Source organism: Pongo abelii, chromosome 2 (genome assembly GCF_028885655.2).
Source record: "Pongo abelii isolate AG06213 chromosome 2, NHGRI_mPonAbe1-v2.0_pri, whole genome shotgun sequence".
Classification (NCBI taxonomy): Eukaryota; Metazoa; Chordata; class Mammalia; order Primates; family Hominidae; genus Pongo; species Pongo abelii.
Genome location: NC_085928.1, coordinates 200,316,634 through 200,339,509, shown reverse-complemented (window position 1 = coordinate 200,339,509; position 22,876 = coordinate 200,316,634). Strand labels below are relative to the sequence as shown.

Genomic DNA, 22,876 nt, shown 5'->3' with positions numbered 1-22,876 from the left:
CTCATCTTCTACCGATTCCTCGCTCTGTACCACCACTATGTTCCCTATGCTCCAGCCACAGACCTTTTTTTTCTGTTCCTTAAAAACTACAAGATCATCACTGCTTCTGGGCTTTCGTACATAGATCCCTGAAATCACCTCATATCATGCAGGTCTCAGCTCACTTGTCACCACTTCAGAGAAACCTACTTTCATCCTCCAAACTGAAGAAGGCAATCTCTACCAATCATTGACTTTCATATCACCCCTTTTTATTGTCTACACAGCAGCTATGCCTAGTTGAAACTGTCTTATTTATTTTTGTTGTTTATTATCTGTCTCCCCCGTCAAGAATGACATTTCCATGAGGGCAGGAACTTGCCTATCTTATTCACAACTGTGTCCCTGATACCTAAGATAATAATTGACATGTGATAGACACTCATAAGTATTTAGTGAATGATGAATGAACGCTTCAATTTTCTGATGGTCTAACCCAGACCTTTCTTTTGAGTGTCAGATCATTCTATCCATTTATAACTATATGTTCCATGGGCGCTTCCAACTCAGCACTGGCATCTCTGAATTTTTCTCCTTTCTGTCTAAAACTACCCTTTGTCCAGTGTTTTCTAGCACTATAAATAGGAGGTCTACGCAGGTGCTCTGGCCAGAAAACTGGTAGTTTTTCTTGACTCCTCCCTACTTTCTCTTCACATCAAAATTATTAACAAATGTTATTGAGTCTACTCTAAAAATATTTATCAGAATCATCTATACGTTGCCATCCCCATTGCCGTCATCATCGTGGCTCTGCAATTGTTTCCGAGCTGGTCTCCCTGTCAATCAGCTCTGCCACATATTAGCTTTGTGACCTTAGACATATTTTTAAATTTCATAGTGCCTCAGTTTCCTCACTCACCTCTCCAGTTAGGCAAACATCTTACAGTTACAGCATGAGGATAAAGAGTATCCTCCAAAATAATAATAGTGTTCTCCAAAGTGTCCCCCCACCCAAACCTCAGCATGTGACCTTATTTGGAAATAGGAGCTTTTTGGAAGTAATAAGGTAATACTGGATTAGAGTGAGCCATACAATAATTGACGTCCTTATAAGGAGAGAACAATTTGGACACAGAAACATGGGCAGAGGGAAGGCAATGGGAGACACAGGGGAGAATGTCATGTGGAAAGGTAGAGGCTGGAGTGATGTATCTGCAAGCCAAGCAATGCCAAGGATTGTGAGTAACCACTACAAGCTAGGAAAACACAGGGAAGGATACTTTCCAAGATCCCCTTCAGAGAAAGCATATGACCTTACTGGTATCTTGATCTCAGACGTCTAGGTTCCAGAACAATGAGAGAATGAATTTCTTTTAAGCCACTTAGTTTGCGGTAATTTGTTGCCACACCCCTAAGAAACTAGTATAGTTGATGGAAAGAATAACTAGGACAACTTACATAAAGAATGTACAGTTTTGGCTATAGTAAACACAAAATAAAATTTAATTATTATTTTAATTTCAGCATCATTATGAATCTAGATCAAAACTGTTAAAATGCAAATATGACCAGGTCACAACCCTGCTTAAAATTGCCAGAGGATTTTTATCGTTCATAGAATAGAGACCAAAACTTTAAAACAGTTCAGAATTCCCTGTAGCAAAATCTGGTCACACACCCACCTCTCTACATGGTACTTCTTTTTCCTTCATTTTTTTTTTCCTTCCCTAAGCAAACAGAACTTCTTTCGAATTTTTATTCTCTCCCACCTCCAGGCATTCTAACATGTGGTTCCCTCTGTCTAAAACACTTTCTTTTCTGTTTCTTTCCTTCGGTCTCTGTGTAAATTCCTTCTTTAAGAGAGTTCCTTCCTGGTCAAGGAAGATCCCTCTGTCTTACGTGCCATAGGACCCTTCAGTTCCGTCCTTGGCTACTTCCATCACACTTCTGAATGTTCATGTGTATTGTCACTTACACTGTAAGACCTAAAAGGAACGATTACAAGAGTCTTGTTATTTGTGTTTAGTCCAGCCCCTGCCATATGCTCAGCACTACCTCAATAAATATCTTATATATTACATAAATAAATGAATAAGATTATTTCAATACAATGTAATCAATACAGTAATAAACATACAGTGGTTACTTTAAAGGAGAGAACAGATGGGTAGACTAGCAGATTACCTGGGACAAACTAAAAGTCAGAATTTTATGAGAAGGAAGGAAAGCTGCCAAAGTGTGTTTATTTTAGCCTCTTCCTGTATTTCATGAATGAATAACTGGAAGCACAGTGAGGTAAAGCATTTAAACAAAGCTAAACACCTATCAACGGCAAAACTGGAACCAGAATTACTTTTCCTCATCAAAGAGTCTTTCTAGATAGCATTATACTGCTTATGATAAAGAGAGACAGAGCTAGGCCTGTAAAAAATAAATATGAAATTAACACAACTGAAAGAAGAGGCTCTGGAAAAACACTAGGCTTGTTTACAGAGGAAAAATAATAGTGATGAGATGAGAGCATTTTCAAATAATTCCAGGATTGCCAAATAGGGTGATTCAAACCTGATAGGAAGTAACTCAAATTCCATAAGTGCAGTGAGAGAATGTGTAACTAAGGGAGGAGAAGTCAGATTCCTGAGGTGCAGTGAGTGTGTGATATGAAGAGGAGAAGAGAAAGTCCCTAAACTGAGAAATATCACAAAACGAACAAAGAGATTGTGAAAGACCTTTTTTCTGGTAGTATCCATCCGAGCCACAATCCTGCCTGCCTGCCCCTAGAAGCTCTTGCCAGCTATCTCCCTGGTTACTATCCAAGCTGGTAAGACAACAAGAACCAGGAACTTAAAATGTAGCTTAATACAGAGTTCACTAGCAGCACTGTGTGTGTCAGGTGGAGAGGGGTGTCTTTAGTCAAATTACTTTACCCTTTAAATCTACAAATTTCCGTGTTAACACTGGTATTAGCTTCACTCTTCCTCTGTCTCTGAATTTTGTCTATTTTCCCCATACTCTTCTAAGTAAAAGTCCAATCTTCTTATTCATTTATTCATACTTCTGGGTAAATAGAATTATTTCCTCTGAATCGATCTGTCTGAAAATACAGCTACCTAACCCTTCTCTGCCAATATTCAATGTGTCCCTAAATCCCAACCAAATTCCTAGCATGAGCAAGAAGACCCCTTTTTACAGCCTGGCCTAAGTTAATTTTTGCAACACTTTTTTCTTCAGACATTTATCCTCCTTTATTCTATAACCTAATCGCATGATTATCTGGAATCTTTAGTTATTTTTTTATATTTCCACAGCTTTCCTTATGCTACTTTTTTATGGAAGACAAGGAAAAATTTAGTGATTTAATTCTCAATGTTTTACCAAAATAAAAGTGTCGGCTAAAATTATACACACATATATAATTTTAACATTTAATATATTTTCACATTTATACAAATGCATTTACAGAATACATAGTATGTTATACAGTATGTACTATGTATAATTATGAATTATATATAATATACATTATTCACTACTCTTTAATACTTATAGGAAAATTAAGAACAATTTATATGCACATTAAATCTACCAAATATTAATGACTGTTTAAATAATATTTAATAGCAATTTATATGTAGTATTTTAACACCAGTAGTGAATATGATTAAGATAATTAAAGCTTCTGGGAGGCGCTTGCATAAAAATCCACATATGGCTTTTCTGGGAATTTTAAGAAGTTACTCAGAGATGTTTAGGTAATATAAGCAATTTCTTTGAAGATGTTATTTAGTTACAGAAATTTGGCATCCCTGTATTTTATAATGGTAGACTGATGGCTATTCTTCATATGTGCTTTCAAAGGATTTTTCAAAATTATTTTTTATATTTCATTTCATTAAAAAAATGTATTGTGCACATTTAAGTTATACAACATGATGTTATGATACACGTATATAGTAAAATGGTTACTGCACTGAAACAAAATAGCATATCCATCATCTTACATAGTTATTCATTTTTCACCCTATCACATGTGAAGATATAATCTACCCATTTAGCAAAAATCTTGACTACAATACATTATTATTTACTGTAGTCTCTATTTGTATATTAGTTCTTTCAACTTGTTCACCCTACATTGCTACTTTGTATCCTCTGGCCTATATCTTCCCATTTTCTCCCCCAAACCTGAACTCTGATAACCACTGTTTCATTTTCTATCTCTTTTTATTGATTTGACTCCCCCACCATTTTTTAAGATTCCATATATAAGTGAAGTCATGTGATATTTTTCTTTCTGTGTCTGTCTTATTTCATGTAGCATAATGCCCTTCAGATTCATATATGTTGTGGCAAATGGCAGAATCTCTTTGTATTTAAGGCTGAATAATATTTCTTTGTATATATACACCACAGATTTTTTATCCATTCATCCATTGATGTACACCTAGGTTGTTTCTGTATCTTAGGTATTGTATGAACAATGCTGCAATGAATATGAGAGTGCACATATCTTTATGAGGTGGTGATTTTATCTCCTTTGAATATATACCCAAAAGAGATATTGCTGGATCATATAGTAGCTATATTTTTAATTTCTTTAGGGACTTCTATGCTTTTTTTATGGCTGTACCAATCTACATTCCCAAAAGTGTACAATGCTTCCCTTTCTTCCACACCCTGACCAACATTTTGTATCTCTTGTCTTTTTGATACCAGCTATCCTAACAGGCATGAGGTGGTATCTTATAGTAGCTTATGATGTATTTTCCTGATTATTAGTAATGTTGAGCTCTTTTTCATACACTTGTTGGCAACTTTTATGTCACCTTTGGAGAAATACCTATTTCAGTCCTTACCCAGTTGTAAGTGGATTACAAGTTTTCTCACTATTGAGTTGTATGAGATCTTTATAAATCTTTTATATTAACCCTTTCTCTGACGTAGGATTTGTAAATATTTTTTCCAATCTGTAGGTTGTCTTTTCATTTTGTTGATTGTTTTCTTTGCTATGCAAAAGCTTTTTGATTTGATATAGTCATACTTATTTACTTTTGCTTTTGTAGCTTAAACTTTTGGTGTGATATTCAAGAAATCATTGCCAAGGCCAATGTCAAGGGGTTTTTCCCCTGTGTTTTTTTCCAGGAGTTTTATGGCTTCATTTCTTATGTTTAAGTCTTTAATCCATTCTAAATTAATTTTCGTGTGTGCTGTAAGGGTCCAATTTATTTCCTTTGCATGTGAATAATTTTTGTGTGTGCTGTAAGAGTCCAATTTATTTCCTTTGCATGTGAAAATCCAGTTTTCTGAGCACCATTTATTGAAAACACTGTCTTTTTCCCATTGTGTCATGTTGATATCTATGGTGAAAATTAGTTAACTGTAAATATTTGGATTTATTTTGGGACTCCCTTCTGTTCCACTGGCCTACGTGCCTCTTTTGTGCCAGTACCATACTGTTTTGTACACTATAGCTTTGTATCCTTTTCAATTTCTTTCATTAATGTCTTACAGTTTTTAGTGGACAGGTCTTTCACCTCTTTGGTTAAATTTATTCCTAAGAATTTCAATTTTTTATGCTACTGTAAATCAGATTGTCTTTTTGCTTTCTGTTTCACCTAGGTCATTATTTGCATATATAAATCCCACAGATTTTTGTATGTTGATTTTATATCCTGCAACTTTACCGAATTCTACCACCATGTGAGATGTGCCTTTCACCTTCTGCCGAGATTGTGATGCCTCTGCAGCCATGTGGAACTGTAAGTCCAATAAACCTCTTTCGCTTGTAAATTGCCCAGTCTCAAGTATGTCCTTATCAGCAGCATGAAAATGAACTAATACAGTAAATTGGTACCAGTAGAATAGGGTGCTGCTGAAAAGATACCTGAAAATGTGGAAGCGACTTTGGAACTGTGTAACAGGCAGAGTTTGGAACAGTTTGGAGGGCTCAGAAGAAGACAGGAAGATGTGGGAAAGTTTGGAACTTCCTAGAGATTTGTTGAATGGCTTTGCCAAAAATGCTGATAGTGATATGCAAAATAAAGTCCAGGCTCAGGTGGTTTCAGATGGAAATGAGGACCTTGTGGGGAACTGGAGCAAAGGTGACTCTTGTTATGTTTTAGCAAAGAAACAGGCAGCATTTTGTCCCTGCCCTAGAGATTTGTGGATCTTTGAACTTGAGAGACATGATTTGTGGTATCTGGTGAAATAAATTTTTAAGCAGCAAAGCATTCAAGAGGTGACTTGAGTGCTGTTAAATGCATTCAGTTTTAAAAGGGAAACAGAGCATCAAAGTTCAGAAAATCTGCAGCCTGACAATGCAATAGAAAAGAAAATCTCATTCTAGGGGGAGAAATCCAAGCTGGCTGTAGAAATTTGCATAACTAATGAGAAGCCGAATATTAATCACCAAGTCAGTGGAAAAAAAATGTCTCCAGGGCATGTGAGAGACCTTTGTGGCAGCCCCTCCCACCACAGACCTGGAGGCCTAGGAGGAAAAAATTGTTTAGTGGGCCAGGCCCAGGCTTCCTCTGCTGTGTGCAGCCTAGGGACTTGGTACCCTGCATCCCAGCTGCTCCAGCCATGGCCAAAAGGGGCCAACATAGAGCTCAGGCCATGACTTCAGAGGGTGCAATTCCCAAACCTTGGCAGCTGCCACCTGGTGTTGAGCCTGCAAGTGCACAGAAGTCAAGACTTGGGATTTGGGAGCCTCTGCCTAGATTTCAGAGGATGTATGGAAACGCCTCGATATCCAAGCAGAAGTTTGCTACAGGGGTGGGGTCCTCATAGAGAACCTCTGCTAGGGCAGTGTGGAAGAGAAATGTGGGTTTGGAGCCCCCACATAGAGTCCCTACTGGGGCCCCACCTAGTCAAGCTGTGAAAAGAGGACCATCATCCTCTAGACCCCATAATGGTAGATCCACTGACAGCTTGCACTGTGTACCTGGAAAAGCTGCAGACACTCAATGCCAGCCCATGAAAGCAGGTGGAGGAAAAGCTCTGCCTTGCAAAGCCACAAGGGCAGAGCTGCCCAAGACCATGGGAACCCACCTCTTGCATCAGCATGACCTGGTTGTGAGACCTGCAATCAAAGGAGATCATTTTGGAGCTTTAAGATTTGACTGCTCTGCTGGATTTTCGACTTGCATGGGGCCTGTAACCCCTTTGTTTTGGCCAATTTCTCCCATTTGGAATGGTGTTTTTTTTGTTTGTTTGTTTTTGAGGCAGAGTCTCACTCTGTCACCCAGGCCTGTACCCCCATTGTATCTAGGAAGTAACTAACTTGATTTTGATTTTACACAGGCTCATAGACAGAAGGGGCTTGCCTTGTCTCAGATAAGACTCAGACTTTTAAGTTAATGCTGAAATGAGTTAAGATTTTGGGGGACTGTTGGGAAGGCATGATTGGTTTTGAAATGTTAGAACAAGATTGGTAGTTGCCAGGGGCAGAATGATATGGTTTGGTTGTGCCCCCGCCCAAATCTCATCTTGATTTGTAACTCCCACAATTCCCACGTGTTGTGGGATGGACGTGGTGGGAGGTAATTGAATCATGGGTGGGAGGTCTTTCCTGTGCTACCCTCTCATGATAGTGAGTAAGTCTCATGAGATTTGATGGTTTTAAAAATGGGAGTTCCCCTGCACAAGCTCTTGTCTGCCACCATGTGAGACATTCCTTTCATCTCTGCCATGATTGTGATTGTGAGGCCTCCCTGCCACATGGAACTATAAGTCCAATAAACCTCTTTCTTTTTTAAATTGCCCAGTCTCAGGTAGGTTTTCATCAGCAGGATGAAAATGGACTAATACAGTGGGCATCCTTGTCTTATACCAGATCTCAGAGGAAATGCTGTTAGTTTCTTCCCGTTGTTTATGTTAGCTGTGGGTTTTCCATAAATAGCCCTTATTACATTGAGGAACTTTCCTTCTATACCTAAAGTGTAGGAAGTTTTTATCAAGAAAGGATGTTAAACTTTGTCAAATACTTTTTCTTTGTCAATAGATATGATCTTGTGGCTTTTTGACTTTATGTCTGTTAATATGATATATCACCAACTGATTTGCTTATATTAAACCAACCTTTTATTCCAGGGATAAATCCCACTTGATTATGATGTATAATCTTTCTGATATGCTGTTGAATTTTATTTGCTAATATTTAACTGCTGACTTTTGCCTCAATGTTCATTGGAAATATTGTCCTATAGTTTTTCTTGATCTCACACCGTTTTGCTTATAGTTCTAGTATAATATTTATTTTTTGACTTTTATAACAACTACCAAGATAGTCATTACTCACTATTAAGACTACAAGCTCCCCAAGAGTAGTAGTAATTTTTTTTTACATATGTAGTAAAACAATAATTGTTTAATGAGTTTATAAGGCAGTATATGTGTTTTCAATTCTCGTAGGAGGTTAGGACATATTGATCCTTAAATCAATTTTACTGCTGACCTATCTTACAAGTTTACCTAATGTATGCTATTTCCAATGATTATTACACTTCTAGCCCTTTTCATTTATTTTCTAGATTATTACCATAATGTATGAAATTATATTTCTGCAGCTAGACTTGCCTCTCATGCATTCTCTCCTCAACACTGCTGCCAGACTGAGCTTTCTAAATGTGAATCTAATCATATCACTCCCTGCTTGCTTCTGCTTCATTAGTCAGGATTGTGACAGGAAACCGATGTTACACACAAATGAAGAATAATGCATATACAGGAAATGACCACTAGGTGAGACTGTGGTTCTCCATAGAGAAACACAGCCATTGCCACATGTAATTGAGTTAGGCCCAGAAGCCTAGAAGCGGAGTATTAGACAGAGAGTCTTCTGCAGGTGATTTCTTGAAGGAATACTCTTAGAAGTTTTTAAGGAAGCAAGAAGAGCAGGAAAAGGTGGAGGATGGGTGGAGTTAGGCAAGAATATGATTTCAGGAGAAGTTTAGTCTCAATCTAATTCCATAGTTAGCTCTCTAGAACATAGATTATAATCAGATATTTTCTTGGCCAGAGAAAAGAGAGCTGCACAATCTTATCCCTGCAGTGGTCAGTCTTTGGAGAGAGAACAGTGTAACTTCTCAGGCATTTCTGGGTGAGGTAGCTTCAATCAGCTGAGGACAACCCTACAGTGAAATGTGCCAACTTGAGCAGTTATCAGCCAAGACCTGCAGGGGTGTACCAGCCCAGTCAAGGAGATCTGGAGAAGTGCCAAGAGCCACTTCCAAGTCTAACACTCACACTTCTCAAATCCATTCACTTCTCACAATAAGTTCTTCCTATCTGGTCTTAGCTTCTTCAGAACTTGAGTTGGTCTCAATTTCTAGGAAAACTTGTAAGAGGAGCATTCGTAGGATGAATTACAGCCTTCTTTGCTGCAATTGATCTCAAGGCTGTCAATAATACACATTATCCCTGTCTGCTACAATTATAGATTCCTTTTACACTCAGCTAGCACTTCAGCTCATCTAGGTGGCTTGTCTGGTGGGATGTCTCAGACACTCATCCCTGAGAGCCTTGATTCCCTAGTTACCGTGCACTTGCCAGGCAATAATTGCTATACTTGTCAATTTATAATTAAACTTGGGCTTGAGGGTACCAAGAGATAACCCGCAGTTCATGTGAGTAGGAAAAGTATTTCTCCATGCCCCTATTAAGTAACAGCAGCCCTTTTCCTTAGGTAATCAGGCTAAAATACCCCAGTACACATTCAAATATCCTACTGTACACAATCTTGGCAGTGTGATAATTCCTTTTCTTGCTTGTTGGTCCACTTGAAGAACTAGAAGTGATCATGTATCAGCTGTATCTTTAAGTTTTATGAGACTTTTTCTGTGTCCCTGAGCGAAAACATATGTTCTCTGTGACCTCTGGATCCACAGGCTCTAGTAGACAGGCAATACAATGTCTCCTAGTCAATTATTGGAGTGGCGGTGAAGTAGGGCTACTATTTCCTCCATCTTTTGGTTACCGAACTCACGTACTCTACCTACTGGGGGCCCTGGTACCATGGGACCTCTGGATCCACAGGCTCTGAAGTTGAGCAGACAGGCAATACAGTGTCTCCTAGTCAATTCTTGTAGAGGCGGTGAAGTAGGGCTAATATTTCCTCCGTCTTTTGGTTACTGAACTCATGTACTCTACCTACTGGGGACCCTAGCGCCATTAGGATGAATGTACATCTTTCTGAAGTAAAGTGTCTCCATCTATGGGCATCATCTCCAAGATGGTACTACAGCTATACTTTAAAAGGGGCCTTCCTATGCTCTATAGGGTCAGCTGCCACTAATTGATTCAATGTATCGTAGGATCAGAGGATATCTTTTCCGTGTTCCCACTACCATGCTTCCTTTGCCATAAAGGGGTTCTCTTAATCTGAAGTGATATTGTATGAGATGCTATCCAATATATCTCTCTGTGAGCCTTTCTGTATAATGCTGATGGAAATACTACTGGTAGAAAATGCAAACACATCCTAGGAATGTGTGTCACTACTACTCAGGATTAATTGTTGCTTTTGTCAGGATGAGAGGAGTCCAGTTTTATCAGCTTGCCACCAAAATGTCTGGCTGGTTCTGTCAAAGAACATTATCATATAAGGAGCTCAGCACAGAAATGTGTTGGTTGATAGGTTGGACATGGCATCGGGTATATGAGCTTTGGTGAGAGGAGAACACATTCTTATCGTCCACATATTGTCTCCATCTATGCTGCCATGACTACTACATTCACGAGCCCTTTCAGCTAGCTAAGTTGGCTTCTAATCTATTGGGCCGTTCTCCACACTTGGTTGCTTTGTGTCTCTAACTTGATGAGGGTTAACACATAATGGCAAGTTCTTCTTAGTTTCTGCCCATTTCCATATGTTCATCCACATGCTTCTTTCTTGGATCTTCTTGTCCCTAATATGAAAACATTGCTTTGTTCAGGCCAAGCTATCCACCAATGCCCATGTGTATAGCCTTCTTTTAAGCCATTTGTCACTCAACAAAATTGGATTACAAGCAACACTAACCCAATCCTGCCTCCTGTTTGTATTTTCCCATGAATACTGTCTTCCAGGACTTACCAAGTGGGGATATATTATAACAGCAGTCCATTGTCCACACCAACATACTGAGCTGAACAATCCATGGACCAAGCCTGTGTTGTTTTCTTCCTCTATTAGCTGCTCATAAGGATTCTCCCATGAGGTTACAAGTGTGAGCTGATTGAGTGGTGTCAGGTGAGACTGTGCTGGTGACAAAGAAGTCTGGAATATTTGTTCATCCAGCTTACGTATGCCCTTTGGACATTTTAAGGGTGATCCATTCTGTAACACTTCTATTTTATAAATAATTGCTGCTGGGGCTGCTGTAGTTTATTACTTGGTCTGCCAGCCCCCAGTTCGTGGTGAACAGCTTTTGTCTCATGTCTTGATGCAACTGCATTTTAAATCATATGCTCTGCTGCAGATGGCATGGCCTTGCTCCAGAATCTCAGCAGTCTGTTATGAAACGCTTCTGTTGGGGCTTGTCAGAGACTCCACACAAAATCTTTATCTCCTAGAGATAATTTTTATGCCACTATAGGATCAGTTGGACCACATAAGCCATGTGGTAGGACAGCTTGTACTATATGGCCTGGACATGCCCTTTCTTGCTCAAGGCCTCACTGAAAACTGGGAACTTTCCACAGCACTTGCTAAATCATTCACTGCAGTATTCTCAAGTGTTGTATGTGTTGTGTTTTACTTCTTTTTTAATGGTAGGATACAAAAGATGCCAGAACTTTGCCCTTTACCTTGGAAGAGATGTCCGAGTATGCACCAGACCACTGGATCCCTAAAAGCATCATATATGTGTCAAGCCACTGAATCTGCATGGCTTAACTCCCACTCTCTGAAGCACATCTGCCTTATTATGGCATCCAGAGTCTTACCTAGGCATGAATTTAGGCTTTTCTGAAGTTCTGCTGTTGTCACAACTAAGGCCTATGGTTCACCGGCTCAACATGCTCCCAAGCTGCGAGTGAGAAGAGTCTCTTTAAAGACTTCCAAAAATAACCTCTGACTTTTGCCCTTAGTTTTAAATTAATGATTAGTCATTTTTTTTTCTCCTGAATAACCAAAAGGCACACAACAACTAACACCAAATTCCACATTCCATAATCTTATTATTTCCCCTACTTCTCTCAAATGCCAAAGACACTGTAAAAGCTATGGCATCTCCAACACTTTAGCAATTGTACTGTTAGAACATTCAAGAAACTATAAATACTCTACTTACCACTAGGTTTGGGGTCATCCTTACTACCAAGCTGGGGTCTGATTCAACTCCAGAACTAAATCTTTAGAGTGTGTTTATGGGACAATTTCTAGCAATAACTATCATTTATATTGAGCCCCCTAGAAGCTGTGTTCTCTAGAATCAGTGTCTGAGACAGATAATTTTATGCAAGTCATTTATTCAGGGCATGCCCTTAGGATAAACCTTTTTTTTTTTTTTTTTTTTTTTTGTGGAGTCTTGCTCTGTCACCAGGCTGGAGTGCAGTGTCACGATCTCGGCTCACTGCAACCTCCGCCTCCCAGGTTCAAGTGATTCCCCTGCCTTAGCCTCCCCAGTAGCTTGGGCTACAGGCATACACCACCACGCCCAAATATTTTTTTGTATTTTAGTAGAGACAGGGTTTCACCATGTTGGCCAGGATGGTCTTGATCTCCTGACCTCGTGATCTACCCATTTCATCCTCCCAAAGTGCTGGGATTACAGGCGTGAGCCACTGCACCCAGCCAGGATAAACTTTTAAAGAGGCAAGAAAAGCAGAAGAGTACAAAGAAAGAAGCTAGATAAAGATGTGATTTCAGAAGAATTCATCCTCAGGGCCAGGCGCAGTGGCTCACGTCTGTAATCCTAGCACTTTGGGAGGCAGAGGCGAGAGGATCACCCGAGGTCAAGAGTTCGAGACCAGCCTGGCCAACGTGGTGAAACTCCGTCCCTACTAAATATACAAAAATTAGCTGGGCATGGTGGCGGGTGCCTGTAATCTCAGCTACTAGGGAGGCTGTGGCAGGAGAATCGCTTGAACCTGGGAGCCAGAGGTTGCAGTGAGTCAAGATCGTGCCACTGCACTCTAGCGTGGGCAACAGAGCAAAACTCCACTTCAAAAACAAACAAACAAACAAAAAAAAGAAAAGAAAAGAAAAAAAAAGAAAAGAATTCATCTTTAAACTGAACCCACAATGAGCTCTGGAGTATAAATTGTTTACAGAGATTCTACTGCCTAGATGCAAGGGGGCAAGGCTATTACACCATTGCATAGGTCAACCACCGCTTACCAGCCACTGGTGAAGAGGAGAGCTGCATACCTTCCCAGGCATCTCTAAGTCAGATGGCTCTCACTAGCCAAGGCCTTTCCTCATTGCTGCTAACAATACAATTTGCTAGTAACCAATACCTGTAGCACCTGGGAGATGGGTTACCCTCCTAACAAAGAAGATGACGTGGTGATTACCAACAACATCTACCATTCCTGTTTCACTTTTCTCCTGTGCTCTGACTTTCTAAAGGTGCTTCTCTTTGGCCAAAGCCAGAGAGCAAGAGAGACTATGAATGCAAGTGGAAAGATTCAGTTGCTAGAGAACAGACTGAGTGGAAAAGATTGCAGAACGGATGTAGAGGAGCACACACAAAAAATTGTCCAGTGCTTGTCCACAAATCATTCAGTGCTTGCACATAACCTAAGAGATGAAGCTCAAAGTCTTTAGCATAGTGACCCCTTCTCAGTCTCTTTATTCCATTTTGCAGCTTCATATTCCATGGCTCCCTACCTGATATAGCATATACTCCAGTCAAATTTCTTATCCTTCCACTTCTTAAATACTTTTCCTCTTATCTGATATTGCTGTCCCTAATCTGAGTACATCCTTCCACTAGCCCACTACAACTTCCCTCATTGTGCTAAACACACACGTATAGTTTTAACCTAACAACAATCACTCTGTACTCTAGTTTGTTACAAGTTATTTCTCAAATAGATTTTTAATTACTTGAGCACAGGAATGGCCTTGTTTTTGTATCATTTTGGCAGAGTAGCAATAAATGAATGAATGGAAGAAATCATGAATGATTCATTCATGTTCTTCAAGATTCCACTTTAAGCAATATCTTTTTAATGGCAACTCTAGCCCCTCCTCCTTGTCTCAAATTTTAGATGCCACTCTACCCTGATTCCATAATACTCTTTACCTAAAATTTTCACAAAATTTACATGGTTCTGTGACAGTGCTTCTGTCAGCTGCATGTTACCCCTCACCCCATTGAAGTATATGCCTTTTATCACAGTATTTCCAGTGCCTTGCAAATAATACACCTTTGAAGAATATGAAAGATTAATAAATGATTGAATGAGTAAACGTGTGTAATAGGAGCAAAAAACCATAGAATTTCAAGGAGGGACAGCATACTTTTCTTTTTCATTATCAGAGAAAGAACTCCAAATTATGATAAGATTTTAGTAAGTGTGGCATGCACAATGGGCTGCTAAACATTAGGCAGAATATCATAGAAAGATGAAAGATCAGTAGATTTATAGAAAGATGATAGATAGATAGACAGATAGATGATAGATAGATAGATAGATAGATAGATAGATAGATGATAGATTGATGTTAATTGTTTTAGCTACATAGTGTTCAATCCCTATAAGGGAAAATATCCTACCGGTATTATATAATATTTTATCCATAGTTTTTGAGTAATAGTGCATATACTTAAAGTACTTTAAGGCACTCAATATGGGTAATTTGTTAACAGACTTAGAGTGCCATTGGTCCAAATATTTCTAAGAATCTGAATAAGTCTTAGAATTAATACCCTTTTAGGGAAAAAAAATTATTTTAACACACCTTGATCTGAAAGTTGTGGATCCTCAGAGTTCCTAAACCTGAGGTCTATTTCATTTAAAAAGCTTCTAGTTACCTAATTTTATTGAGAAAATGCCTTTGTCTCACTCTCTGAGTTACTGCATAACGCACACGCTAATGTCTACAACAAAAAGAGTCTCAGTTGTTTATCAACCTTGTTGGGTGTAAAGGTTTATTTACTTACGGTCTGATAGCTTTGACAGAGATGTAGCTCTTCTAATGGCAGTAATATTCTCCCTTTTCCCTAAACACCTGACTACAATAAAGCAACGGGATAAAAAGTTGCTTAATCATGTGTATGACTAATAATTAATGTCAGTTTAACCTAACTGGAAATACAATGTTCCGTTCGTAGTCCTCCTTCAATCTCAATCCTTAATAAAGCAAAGTGTATGCCATCAGTTTCTGGGCTCAGTTTGACTATTTTTATTCAGTTTTTTTACTATCCAGTCTCTTAAGCCATAATATGTCTTGCAACAAAAAAATAACATCATGCTCTGCTATACCTGATTAAATAATCTTTCTGTAGTCTTCCAAGACATATTATCTTGTTTAATTTTCCAGTAATACAAAGAAATTCTGTATTACTCAATATTGTGCTTTTGCATAATCTTATCTTTCTGCTAACTTAATTAATAGTGGAAAAAATTAAGTGTTAGAGAAGACCTTAGAGATAATTTTAATCTGTTCTCCTCCTTTTATCTACCTGAAAAATTTAAATCCATAGAAAGTGCACAGGTGAGTAAGTGGCTATGCCAGGAAAAGAACCTCATTTTCCCAAGTAAGATTCCATGTCTTCATTTACCCCACACTCCTACTTAAGGTGTTAGTAATGTCTCTCTTTACTCAATCATGAGTTCATGCATATAAGCTCTTAAAATCTTAGCCCTTACTGCCTGGTGCATATTAAGTAAACTATTAATATCCTATTTTTATTAACTAATTTCATTATATATAATCAGAACTTTTGTCAAATTCAGAAATATGTGAATAATTATCTGCAATATATTTACATAGCCTCTTTCTACAAGGAAAATCAATGTACTTCATAAAATATTTACTCATGATGGTAGGTAGAATAATAACCTCCCTCTGCCAAAGATATCCATGCCTTTATTCTTCAAACTCAGAAATATGTTATAGTACATGGCACGATGGAAATTAAGATTGCTCATCAATTGATCTTGAGATGTGGAGATTATCTTGGATTATCTGAATGAGCCCAATGTTATCACAAGAGTCCTTATAAATGTCAGAAGGAGGTAAAGAGAGTGAACCAGAGAAATGGCTTTGTGAAAAGCATTTGGCCCATACTTGCTGGCTTTGAAGATGGAGGAAGATGGCCATGAGCCAAGGGATATAGATCCCTCTAGAATGTACCAGGACAAGGAATGGAGCCTCCAAAAAAGTACATAGGCTTGTGGACACTTTAATTATAGCCCTTTCAGTTTTCTCAACTACAGAACTGCAAATAACAAATTTGCTGTTTTAAGCCACTAAATTTGTGGTAATTCATTACAGTAACCACAGAAAACTAATAGACTAAATTTTAGAGAGATATTTTAAAAATTTCAACAGAGACTATCTGTGTAGTCAAATGCATTTTAGAACTGTGACAAGAATACTCTAGTAGTAATGAACAACATAAGTATGTGAAGTGGCAGAATGCTCTATATCTGCATTGTCAGTATGTAGTTCCTTAAAATTGTCAAGTACGACAGAGGAACTGAATTTTTAATTTTCCTTAATTAAAATTTAAATAGCCTTGTGTGACTAGTGGCTATCAAGTTGGACAACGCAGTTAGTGCCTAGATTATAACTAAATGCTTCTTTCTATATCCTGCCTAGGATTCCAAAGACAATTTTTACCAAATAATACTGTAGCAAATAATAAATAAGCCTTTGGCTGTTCTAAATCCTGGAGCTGTGTTTAGTAAACTGTGTACTCAGTAAATATTTGATAAAGCTTGTGGGAATAAAGCCACCATTAATGTCAACAGTACAGGAAGAAAGTTGCTTGGGAGAAGACATCACTGTTTGCAGTCAAATTCCAGCCAGGGTGGTCTCTGCAGCACCAAGGGCAGGCATAATCAGACAGCAGATCATGCTCATCTACTGACCCTAACCTCACATAGGTGTGGTAGCAAAGGTCAGAGTAACAGAAAATCAGTTTCAAATTCATTGCTGACTGTGGGACTTTTGCAATGTTGCACTCTGTTCCCTTTCTATTTCTCACGTTTACTCATTGATTCAGGTTCTATCTGGTTTAACCTCTACCTTGTGCAACTGTCATAGAATAAGCAGTTGTTTCTGAGGCTTTCTTAGGTAGGAGGGAAAACAGGATAAGGCTGAAAGGGTAGCAGATTTTATTTTAAGAGTTTAGTTTTAAATTTGAAGGTTAAAATTTACATAGACACATTCATGCCTTTGGAAAATTAATTTTACTTTTGATTATTTTTCTAGTGGTTATGGCATGTTAATTATTTATAATTCATCTTATGACACAATAAGTCAGCTTGTTCCATTGTAAAATCTCTCACTTCACCCCATTCTCTACCCTTAGGGTCATGTACTGTTTCCGATTCTCACATCTTCCTCCTATACCAGTTATTATAAGAGATAAGATTTCTTGAGCAGCTAATATGTGCCGGGCTCTTTTCTAAATAAGTTATATGTAATAACCCACCCTTTACCACCATCAGATGATGAAAGTAGTACTAGTATTCTTATTTTGCAAATAAAAAAAATGAAGCATCCAGAGGGTGATAAGTAACCTATCTAATATCACACAGCGAGCCACCAGCAAAGCCAAGATTGGAATGCATCAATCTGAAGCTACAGCCCATGCTTCTCGCCATTTTTACCATATTGACTTAAACAACTTCATTATGACACACAGAGAGTGAACCTCAGTTAGAATATGGATCACAATTAGTTACTATTATTATAAAACAGCATAATTTAGTATTTTAATAGTTTATTCCTTAGAACCAATATTTCACAATGAAACAATAGTTTTTCAGTAAACTAAAGGTCATTCAAGTTTCTGCCTCTAGAATCTCAGGCAGAACGCTTAGAATAGTGAGCATACAGTTGGAGCTCAGAATATTAGGTACTATGTTCTCAATTTGGGAAACATTTCTAGCTAGCAAACCTGAAATTGCATATAATCTTGTATTCGATCATGTATATGACTAAGTGATGCTGGGCGGGAAAGGTTGAGATACTTCTACAATATTTCAATAGTCCCCAAATTAGTCAGCTAACTGGTCTCCAGTACACTAAGAATCCAACCCCATTATACTTTTTCAACTGTTTCTTTTCCTGTTTTTCTTTCAATTCGGACTTCAGTCCTGAACTCCAGTACTCACCTAGATAATACTAACATCCTTCTAACTGGAATACACTGCTGCACCTCTCCAAGATCCCTCTCCCCAAACCATTCTTCACTCTTCAGAGTAATGTTCAAATACAAGTCTTATCAGGTATTGTTCCTCCTTTAAACCGTTGAATGTCTTTCTATTCCCCTGAGAAAAAAATTTAAATAACCACAGGTTAAGTTAATGATTTGCATGAACATATTAATTAAAACTAATGTCTAATACCCACTTTTCCTCATCAATCTCCCTGGTTCCAAGTCTTATTATTCCTCCTAAGACAATACAGCCCAATTGCATCTTACAGACTAAAATCATGCATAATATTATTGTTCTTGAAAATCCCTCAGGAAAGAGCCATAATAAAGATTGACATACCGTATAAGTCCAAAAGGTTGAGCTTCTCCGTCATCTCTGAAATGGCTAAAACTGAGATAGGGAATAAGAGTCATTCTTCCTCTCCAATGTTTGATCTCCTTTAGGAACACAAGTGATGTCTCTGTCCTGTGTTGACTGGGTAAAATCCCCAGAAGTTTTTGAAATTGTCTTGGCTCTTAGCTCAGAATAGATATGAAATCACATAAAGGTACAAATATTCACTTTCACCCATCTCTGGTGGGTGCACTCATCTCTCTATCTGCAATGTCCCGCCTTTGACATAGTTCAAACCCTCTCACCAACCCATCCCTAAACTATTCAGCTTGTTCATTAAATTAACTTATATCTCTTCCTTCTACCTCCCCACAAAAAAATAACAAATTTGCTCAAGTGTCTTCTGGAAATTCTGTGATTGCTCCTTATTGACTACTATGTGATAAAGTCCACACTGAGCTTGGCATGCAAATCCTGTAAATTAAACTATTTATGTTGTGCACTACCTATGCATATATTGCACCAAATGTCTACAGGGCCCAGAGAAGTAACATAAATGAACAAAGTAGAAATAGCAGATACTATGGAGAAATCAGAAACCATAGAGCTGCATAGTATTGCCATCTCGTTTGATTACTCTAAACAAAAGAGAATCTAGATTTTTAGGGAAATCTTTCAATTTTTCAAAGTTAAAAACTAATTTAGTTTTTGGAAAATTGCTGAGCAGTTCAAAAAAATGCATATTCAGGTCAAACTTGAGATGCACCTCACCAGTTTGTAGCACTGCTCTATATTTATATATAAAATCTTTTTTTTTTTTTTTTTTTTTTTTTTACCTAGAATGTTCTCTCCCTTATGTAGCTGGGAGTTTAGTTCAAATATTTTGTTCAGCATGATCAAGTCACAGCCAGCCTACCACACTCTATTCCTTGCTAATGGAATACTTACCCAGGTTCTCACAGTACTGCTATCATTTATCAAACACTTTCCAAGTTCCAGACACAGGATTTACATTATCCATAAGTTACTTCAATCAATTTTATTTACTTCTCACAACACTGAGAGATACACATATTTCTTTTCTTTTACAGATGGAGAAAATGAAGCATAGAAAGATTAATTAACTTGTCTAACATCATGTCTAATGGAGAGAGAAAGTAGTATCATATCCTAGATTCTGTCTTATCCCAAAGATCAAGGTATTAAAAATTAAGATATCTTGTGTGTGTGTGACAGGTCTCACTCTGTCACCCAGGCAGGAGTGCAGTGGCATGATCACAGCTCACTATAGCTTCCATATCTGGAGCCCAAGTGATTCTCCTACCTCAGCCTCCCAAGTTGCTGGGACTATAGGTGCATGCCACCCATGTCTAGCTGGGTTTTTTTTTTGTTTGTTTGTTTGTTTTTGTAGAGATGGAATCTCACTATGTTGTCCAGGCTGGTCTTGAGCTTCTGTAATCAAGTAATTCTCTCACCTTGGCCTCCCAAGCTGTTGGGATTATAGGGATGAGCCACCACACCTGTCCAAAAAAATTATGATCTTCATTGCATTGCTACTTATTTCTGCTTTGATATGTTCTCCAAACACACAAAAAAACAAGATCTACTTGTGAGTCAAAACTGTTTTTATTCACTAAAGTGTTCCTAGTGCCTTGGATTATAATAAAGATAGAGAGTCTTCATCTATCAGTCCATCCATCTGTTCACTACTTCAATTAGTTACCCTTCACTTACTGAGTACTTCCTATTCACTCTGATATGACTCGGATTTGGAGGCTTGATGAGGATGCAGTCTTTGGGTATCACTGTACTAGGTAGTTGTAACTTCGGAGAGATACAGGGGAGGTAAATGATAAATATTTGCTTCAGGTGTAGGATAGCGCACCACATAAGCTTTCTGCATCAAGAGCCGGAACAACTGAGTTTGGAGGCCAACTCTGCTTTTTGCTAGCTGTGTAACTTGGGATAAACTACTTATTCACACCCCACTTTTCTCATCTGTATTGATAGTTATCTAATTCAGTGGCTTTTTTGAACACTAAGTAAGTTTATACAATAAAGCCCTTAGAATCTAAATGATCAGTAAGTGTTAGTGAGTGTGATGGTTGATTTTATGTGTCCACTTGGCTAGGCTATGGTGTCCAGATGTTAGGTTAACACCAGCCCAGATGTGGCTGTATTCTTTAGTTGTAATTAACATTTAAATCAGTAGACCATGAATAAAATGTATTACCCTCCGTAATTTGATGGGCTTAATTCAATCAAGGAAATACTGAGGTTTCCCAGAAAAGCAGGAATTCTGAAAACTAAAAAATTTCAGACTGTAGACTGCGAAATCAACTCTTATTCAAGTCTTCCGCCTGCTGGAACGCTCTACAAATGTTGAATTTGGCAGCTCCCACAATTGAATGAGCCAATTTCTTATAATAAATCTCTGTCTCTCCCTTCCTCTCCCTCTCTCTCCTCTCTCTCCACAGACACACAAATACACACACATAGTCTATTCTTTGGAGAACCCCCACTAATAAAGCTAGTGTCATATTAAAGAGATTACAAGTAAAATAGTAGCAATTTGACCTTGATTCTTGTTCAAATCAGTTGAATGTTTCTAATATCTCTAAGATAAAAAAGATCTTCCCCAAATGACACAAGTGAAAGGATAAAAGGAACAGTCCTTCACCAACTTGTTTCAAGGTAACCTTTTATGACTGAAATAGAAGATTTTATGGCTAAAATTTCATCCTCTCCCAAATTCTCTGAAGAGATGGACCTGCTAGGCTAGGAGTTGAGGGGGGGAATCTATGGGTGAAGTTTTATGTTCCTGAAAACAAGGGAGATACTTGATAATAAAAATATCAAACTGAGGTTTTGTTTGTTTTTCTCTCATTACCCTCTACAGATTCTTGCAGATCTGTGAGAGTCATTTGATATCACATCGCCGTTCTCCCTCTAGGCCAACCCCTCCTCAGAAGAAGCCCTCAGGCATTAGTCCTAACCAGGAAAACTATCCAGGGCTAGCAGGGAAACATTGCAAGGCTTGGAGAGGGGACCTAGAAACCTCATTTAAAGCTCATATCCCTGCCATTGCTGCCTTTTCTTTTTCTGAACACAACATTGTGTCTTCCTTCTAGAGAAACTGCGTATTTTTTCACTACGATTTAACTATGACATTAAGTGGGATTGTAACAGAATCGAAGCATGAAAGAGTCCTTCTGAACAAACACGAGGATCATTTGCAAATGGCAGGATTAGAAATTGAACGTATCTGATGTGCTTCAAATAAGAAGTACCGTTTCATGTATGCTTGCTCTATACCAGCTACTATTTTAAATAACATGCATGTCTCAACTTGTTTAATGTTCATCACAGCCCTAGGGTTTGAGCCATTCAAAAGAAGAAAAAATGTGAATCACAAGGATGTTATGCAAATTTCTCAAGGTTACTTTAAGTGGCAGAAATAGGATTCAAAAGGTTTGTGCTTTTAACCACTACCCCTCACTACCCTCTCAAAGACTCCAAGGAGTTTAAAGGGCCATTTTAAAAGGCTGTGTCAGTCACACAGCAATGTACTTTTAGTAACCTGAATGTTTTAATACTAAAATTCATGTTAAATTTATACAATATTTGTACTCTGATCCTTTTCTCAAGCCCTAAATAATTACACAGCAGATTGCTTACTTGGTAATGTGTTCATTGGTTCTGCTTGTACCACTTAAGAAGCTCTGAAAAGTCAACATTAACATATATTAACACTAAGCAAAAAAATTTACATCCCAATGGCTTTCATACTCTCATCATTAACCATTTCTGAGAATCTGCCATGCTGCCTCTTAGAGGCTTGGTTCTTTGTCTACACTCTCTTCTGACACTCGTAGTCTTACCTTTGCTTCTATCTTTTTTGTGTATACCTCTTCTACTTACTACTGGTTCTCAAGATCATGGCTAAGCCCAAGCATCAGTCACACAAGCACATGGAATAAACCAGTATGCTATTTGCTGTTTTTACACATATCTTCCTCCTCAACAGCAACAACTTTCTTCCACATGATTCTAAATCCCCCGGGTATAAAACCTCAGTGGGCTCCAACAGATATTAAGAAGAGACAGTCACAGAGTAAAATATCTTGCCACTGCCTGGAGCAAGAAACACATGATAAGTATGTCTAAGCTCTTCCAAAGAAGAAAAAAAAATTGTTCTCAATTGATTTGGGTCACACAGAGAAATACTGTAGGAGAGCAG

General features: G+C 38.2%; 2 protein-coding genes across 3 annotated transcripts in view; one reads left to right on the top strand and one right to left on the bottom strand.

The window, feature by feature from the left end:
* The window catches only part of CLDN16 (claudin 16), a 122,774-nt gene that overhangs the window by 65,212 nt on the left and 34,686 nt on the right, over positions 1 to 22,876 (bottom strand). The window lies entirely within an intron of this gene.
* CLDN1 (claudin 1) overlaps positions 2,602 to 22,876 on the top strand; it is a 39,777-nt gene continuing 19,502 nt past the window's right edge. The window contains exons 1-2 of the mRNA XM_002814413.6: positions 2,602 to 2,800; positions 5,599 to 5,738. The gene's annotated coding sequence lies outside the window, so the exon portion shown is untranslated. The remainder of the gene's footprint in view (positions 2,801 to 5,598; positions 5,739 to 22,876) is intronic.